The sequence below is a fragment of the Lineus longissimus genome, chromosome 13 (genome assembly GCF_910592395.1).
Source record: "Lineus longissimus chromosome 13, tnLinLong1.2, whole genome shotgun sequence".
NCBI lineage: Eukaryota > Metazoa > Nemertea > Pilidiophora > Heteronemertea > Lineidae > Lineus > Lineus longissimus.
In genome coordinates, this window is record NC_088320.1 from 10,713,840 (window position 1) to 10,721,470 (window position 7,631).

The window sequence follows — 7,631 nt, forward strand, 5'->3', positions numbered from 1 at the left end:
AAACATTGTAATATACAGCTACAATCATTTATCTTCTCTATTTTTCCAGAACTGGAGACATTACCTCAGCTGCTTAGTAAAGATGAATTACAGACCAAGGCAATCGCCGTGATGAAACGTTCCATATCTGCAGTTCGTGATAGTGATATTTCACGTTTAAATAATGAGGGAAAAACAGACATCATGGCCCTGGAGCAATCATTGCAGGATTCAAGTTATTCTGAACAGTGGAGCTTGTTCGCCAATGAACTTTTCAACTTGTTGTGGCCAGCTTTGGATACTCTCAGCACCAATTGCAAGAATGACAGTCAGGAAAAATTGTGTAGGTTGTTCCATAACATATCCATTGATGGCAGAGCTGACAGGTTGTTTGATCAATTTTTGAACAGTTGCAGAATAGTTCTTCAGAAAAAGGTGTTGGTGCTGAAATTCCTAATGGAAGACTATTTGAAGAACACACTCGAAATAAGGCACAAGAACACAAAAACACTTTTCACAATCGATGACACTACTGAAACGATTGTGCCTCTAACAACTGCACAGGAGCAAGTGCTACGATACACTGCAGGATATGTTTCAAGAAAACTGGTACGAAAGTACAGGACAATGAAAAATAAGGAGGTGGTGAATGTACTTCTAACAACACTTGAAGAGTGGAGGGTAGACAAATCAATTCCTGAAGTCGATACCTTCCTGAGTTACACTCGGAAACTTGTAGATATTTGTAACAGGGGTGGACTTTTCGTCGTAAGGGATGATGTGTATGACTTCTTCAAACAAACTGAACTTGTCGTAAATCCCATTTTGAAAGTGAAAAATGTTTGCAGATTGGCTGGCAAAAATCTGAAAACTGACTTGGAGAACAAGCTCCACGACAATGTGAATGTTCAATGCGCATGGAACAAAGTTACAGAACACATGAGTAGTCAATTAAATAACAAGAGGCCCAAGGGCCTGGCGCTCAGCTGAAATATATGAACATGGAAAGTACCCGATAGATCTCTTTCAACCTCAGTTTTGTCAATATATCAGGCAAACATACCAAAGTAAAAAGACTTTTAAATGGTGACAAATATGCCACTTATTAGTCAAATCTAAGTGCCTGAGCCAGGCTGACCTTGAAAAGTAGGTCAAATAGAAAGCCCATGTGATATCATGTAAAGGAGACTTATTGTACACCAACCATAAAATTCATGTCACTCTGGATACAGCAAAGGCTTTAAAATAGAAAAAAAAAACCAAGATGGCCGCCCACCAAATTATTCAAAAAAGTAAAGAAAATGTATTTACAAGTGAAAAAAGTAAAAATTAAAAAAAAAAAAAATTGACCCGAAGTGGGATTGGAACCCACAACCTTCAGAGTCATACAAGAGCGGGAAATTCAAATCAAGCTTAAACTCGGTCAACACAGATTTTGGCTCAGTAATGCCAACTGGTAGTATCAATCAAAACTACTCTTAGTAGTTTCAAGACCTACATGCATGCGGTCCTTTTCAACTTTATTTCAAGCTTCTATCTGCTTGAATAAAGCGCCAACAAATTGTTTTGTGATTTAGGCTTTTTGCCCCCTGGTGGCCAAACTGTTAATCCTGCCGGACCCACACTTGGTCTATTCAGGAGTCCTGAAGGGTCTAAATGGCTTATAGGGAAATCTATCGCCTATCCGCCATAGTTTTGAAACGTGCCTGTTTAACGGACAGACAGACAGACAGACAGACAGACAGACGGACATTCATTCTACCATTTACTCATATGAATAGCTCAGCTTGTCAGCTGAGCTAAAAAACTATTCAAAGATGTTATTGGTTGCTGGGTGTCTCTTAGACTCAAAGCTTTTGTGAGCGCTTACCACTTTGTTCAACAAAAAAATGATAAGTTGTCGAAAAAAGGACAAAAGAGTCTGCGAAAAGAGCTGAAAAACCAAAACTCTCCTAAGTAGAGGCATGCATGCCATTGTCTTTAGAGATGAATACATTTAACAGTTCAAATCCTTAACCTCAACCTCCCTCCCTATAAGAAATTCAAATGTCACTTTCATTGTGCCGTTCTATTGTTGGGTCGCCGTGGAAGTGGGTTGCAAAGTTGCTCGTTATTTGCCATTCTCTCATTCAGGTTTACCTCACAGTTCCCTCTAGCAGAGGCTTAAATGTTCCTTGATCCAGCCACCAAAATGTGCAGGTCATTCTTTGCAAACTGCTGAACTGTTGGATTATCGTTTCGTCCACCACATCCCCGTTGCTTACTGAAGTACAGCTCAAGTGGATCTTGGCTTAGTTTTCCAGAGAGTAGGAAGTTCACAGATGGAATGGACAACAGTTCCTTTGCCAAGGCAGTGAATGAAAGCACTGTAAAAAAGTAGTCATAATGTTGGATTCAGAACATGTATGTACATTGACTGTACTAGGAGTATTATTGTAAACCCAAGTCATAAATTGTAGGAAGTCCTGTAAAAACCGTATCTTGTTATTTTGAATTAAATGCAATATCTAAGAATACAAGGTTCTTTTGGAGTTACTACTTTAAAACACAGTAGAACCTCAAGCATGTCAAGTACACCCTTGGGACTGACAGTGACAGGTGCTGTCCTTAATAGCGAGGTGTCCTTATTAGAGATGTCAAATCGAATGGAAACGACCACTCTGGGACCAAAACAAGTATCCTTAATAGAGAGGTGTCCGCTAAGAGAGGTTCCACTGTACCAGTAGATAATGGGCTTCAGATATAAAAAATGTAAACAACTTACCAGTAATTCGTAAGCCTTCAAGTGTTTCACTACTTAGACACAGTTTTGCCCTCTCCGTCTTCGCCAGTTCAACTCTTCCCCGACTTTCATCCTCCCATTCTTTCAGAAATCCAAGAAAATCCTTGGTTAGCCACTGCAAAAAGTAGAAAATGAAAGGACACATTAATAAATGAACATGCAATACAGTGCCACATGAAAAATGTGTTGTCAATGACAATGACATTCATGCATAATTTCCTCCCAAGGTCAAATCAAGACAACTGTACTCACCTCAAATCTTTCATCATTGACGTCACGGTACGGGGCCAGCTCTGGCTTCCTTTTGTGCACATGGTCGTACAGATTACGGACATTGAGGCAATCGAAGAATCTGTCCATGTAGAGGCAGAACTTCCATGTGGATACGGTGGCTTGGGCGAGGCGATCTGCTTACATTTCAAAGGCGATGGCAACTTTACTACTGAGCACCTGGGAAAGGAGAATAAGAAGTGGATGTATCAGAACCATAACACTGTTATAATGAGCCAATAATCAGATGCCATGCACGTCAAAGAAGTTGGCATGTATCATAACTCCTCCAAGGTGTAGTAAGGCTCTCTTACCTGTGCAGCAAAGCTAACTTTCATTCGAAGTGATGGAGTGAGGTACAAGTGTTCGTTGCGGATTTTTGACAGCTGTCGTAGGCCTCCGACATCCCCCTGCTCATACCGGGTCGTGTTCATGTCGGTCTCCACCAGTGTCATTAGCTGAGACCATTTGATCTGCTGCCCATTGTACTGAAAACACAAACAAAATATTCTTAGATAATTTCAATAACTTTTCTTATACTAGTACTTTCCTTTTTTGAAATGTACCAATATGAATTCAACAAAATATTTTATGTTGTTAGTTAAAATAGCCATCATTATATTCCTACTGTCATCAGACTCAGAGTGACATTTTGATGTGTCATTGATAACTTACTTCCAAAGTCTTGGTCTTGTTGTGCCAGCCAGAGTTTTCCCAGTTGTTCCTAGTCGTTTTGATGAGGTGAGGGGGATCACAAATGAAGTAAATGTATGAATCAGGTCTGTAGCGATTTAAAGTTCTGTATGTTATTTCGTCGGTATCCTGATGCAGCCTGAAGAATTTACGATTAGGGGTTGCTCCATCAGCGATCAATGCACGCACATGAAATCCGGTCGCCTCCAGAATGCCTACAGCCTGCCACACCACCCAAAATAGTTGTGAACTGGTGAACTGACGGGTAGGATAGTGACCAAAGACTGCATGGACACTATTAAATATTCCAAGTACCATGAAGGCAATGATATGTGTCGCTGTAGGAGGAGAGTGAGTAGCATCTGAATCATCATCACTATTGTCACATGACTTGATAAACGAACTTATTTCCTCATTCACATCACCAAGCTCACAGAAGCCAATAAGCTCTCCAGTTTCTGAAGAATACACAAGTCCTTCCTTTATCTTGACTTCATCAAAAACAACACTGACATTGTTCTTGAATGTGTCCATATCCGACCTCATATCTTCTGCAATCCTCTTCACCACATCTGGATTGAAACCAGACTTTGCCTTTGTGAAAAGGGTGTAATCGCGCAGTGTATTCCCATGTGGTAATGCAACCATCCCAGAATCCCTTAGGAACTGATAACCTGCAGAAGATTTGGCCCAGAATGCAATGCACCATTTTATCATCAGTGGGTGCCACCTCATTGATGAATTCTTCTTAAGGTCACGGTACTTTTCCTGCTGTCTCCAGAAAATTGCACGAGCACTATTGTCACTGACACTTGGTCGTACCCGATTGGATATTTCATTCATATCATCTGAAATTTCAGCTGGCAGACTAACAGATTCTTCCTCAAGCCTCTCATGCACTATGTCTTCAAGGGTCCTCACTTTCCTTTTCAATCTAACATTGTCAGTTTTTAATGCACACAGTTTGGCTTTTATTTGGTCGCTAGACAGACGGTCATTTCTGGTATGGCTATTTTGAACTTGCACATTTGCAGTAACAGGGAGTCCATTTTTCATACGCCAGAGCATTTTATTTAAGTCTGTTCTGTAGATTTTACAAACACAACATTGTTGTCCATCTTTTACAAGAAGATCACATCCACGATGATGAACATGCCCCGTCTGGAAATCCTCTTGGGCGATCACAGATCCATTGTCTCTAAAAAAAATGGCAGCACCATTGTTGTTTTTTGCTCGACACAAATCCGAAAATCCTGAATTTCCTACACAAATTCGGATTTTACCCCTTTTCAAGTCCATGAGAAGGCTCCTGCACTGATCAACAGAGAGTTCATCACCTAACTCAACGGTTGTCGGATTCACTGTCTTGCCATTTACAAACAATGTCCATGATCGATCAGCATGAACAGAAAGTTTCTTTTCAAGTGCAGTCTTTTCTCTATCAAAAATGAAAACAGTCACACATTCTCCTGTTCTCTCCAAAGGAAAACAACAGCTCCTGGCAGTCTCTTCGTACACATCTAACAATGTCAGATCTAAATCTCCCTGATCATCTTCACCTACGCATATCACACACGAATCAGAATGCGCAGAAAAGTCCCTAACCTCTATATTCATGATACCAGGGCGCTTTCTGTTAATGTTCTTGCGCCATCGACCCAGTTTCAAGCGACAACATTCACAAATGAATGGGGGATGGATAAGGGCGTCGTCATCCTCAATAGAAATGTTCAAGCTTTGCTTTATATCGCGGGCAACTGCATGCTTCGAAAACGGGTTCCCCTTCTTTTTTAAGGCTTTCCTCTCACCGCACAGTCGACAAAACTCTCTTAATTGTTGCGAATGGGAATAATCTGGAAAGAAATGGATAAGTATTTAATCAAGGTTAAACAAGAACAGAATTACATGACAAGGATATTGTTATTATTGAAGATCAGAACTTAAAAATTAAGATCATGCTATACTTTTTAATGAATAAAAAATATTGTTTTTTCAAAATTCTAAAAATTCTAGGGCTAGGGCAGGCCCTTGATTTATAAATACAATCATTCATAGCCAAGCCCAAGGTAATGATAAATTAACGATTATAAAATGTAGTAGTATGCTATTAAATCCATATCTTGGTGACAACAATATCACCAGATCAAGTGTTTTTGGCAAAAAATTCAAGCATGTCAAGTACGCATTTCGTCAAAATGACCCGTTTTAAACAGCTGATCATCAGTGTCGACGCCATTCGACGCCTTGAAGCACTGCAGTTTTGTAACCAGAAACATCTCATCTTTTAAAGACACCTTACTTCATTTTCCGCAACCTATGAGATATTCAGATATCACTATTCTAATCTACGTACCTTTCACTTTTTCTCTATCCATGATATTTTGCAAAATTCGTCATAGAATTCGTAAATCTGGGGCGATTTTGATAATTCAAAAAGCGGATTGCAGCTGAAACTCTTATGTACGAAATAGAACACACTCCGCATCTAATGTACGCATGTAGTCAGTAGTTTTATTAACTATGCACGCTTGACTACCGCACGCTAGTCTCTACGGCTCACGAGAGATGGCGTGACAGATCGAGGCAGAGTCGGTACCAGAGATGGATTACAAAGGAGTGGGCCTAATTGCTAAGTAAACACAACGGCCTTTGTTCGTCCATTGTGTGCGGGGTGTAATTACAGGATTAAAAATAGGGTATTAGCTCGTTGTTTCTCCTGTCAAGTATAATTCCTCCAAGGTGTGATGTAGGACTGTTTGTATATGTATTACAATTTTGTAATTGGTCAGATATCTTTAGGCCTATCCTTCTTGGACGTTGCTTGAATGTGGTTCTAAGTTGCTTAAATGTGGTTGGACTAAGATGCTGGCTTTGCCAGGTCCGTTTAGGTGTGTTATTGGTTTCTTGATAGATTTGGCATTGTGTCGGTAGAATGGTCCTTTCAGTTTACATGTTGGGTGTTTATGTAGGCGGTTGGTGGGTATGCACTCTATTAGGGCAATTGGGCCTACTAATTGGAATTTGACGCTTCGGCCTGCTAGGCATATTTAATGCCAGATTGCATTTTGCTGCCCCTGGTTATGTTGTTTTGCCCTGTCTCATTATTAATTTCGTACACTTGTTTATGTTATTCATTTGATTCTTTCAATAAACCATATCTTGAGAAATTGGTCTTGGAATGAGTTTATATCACCCCCAGTGGCCCTAACATCGTTTAAAATAAAAATAGACGTGTGAATCAACAACTACGAGGACTTCGGCAGCTACAGTTACATTACGTTACGCTACGGTCACGGTTTTGGTTGCAGTTTACGGTACCTACTGTAATATATGTTGTTTGTATTTCGCGCCTAAACTATTACGTCTAGTGCGCATGCTCATATAACAAAGGGAGTCTCCATATTTATAGTAAACAGGTTAGCTTCGTGTCTCTTTCTTTTCGCACAAATATAACAACTGGCGACGAGGAAAACGAGAATTCAACGTACGAGTAACATGAACTGAAAACAAAGTAAGTCTGTGAGGCCCTGAGCCGTGTGACGAGTGATGTCAACGAAGCTTTGAAGCGCATTTTGGCGACTTTGTAACCATCGTCGACGTGTCGAGTCGGCCATTGTTGAGTGTGTGTGTAGTCGTAGTGTACATTGTGCATACATAGAGCACTGTGTGTTGCAGATTAAAGATGGCGGAAGGTGGATTTCTTGGCCGTGTTGGCGCATTTGATCATGCAAAGGAGACGTTTGCCGCTTATGTCGAAAGACTTGAAATGTTTTTCTCAGCAAATGGAATTGTTGAGAAACCTGGTGATAGTGCGGGAGAAAAGGCAGCCAGAGAAGCTGTGCAGTTGAGAAAGAAGGCAATCTTTCTGACTGAAGTGGGGGCAGAGGCGTACACCGTACTCAGTAAT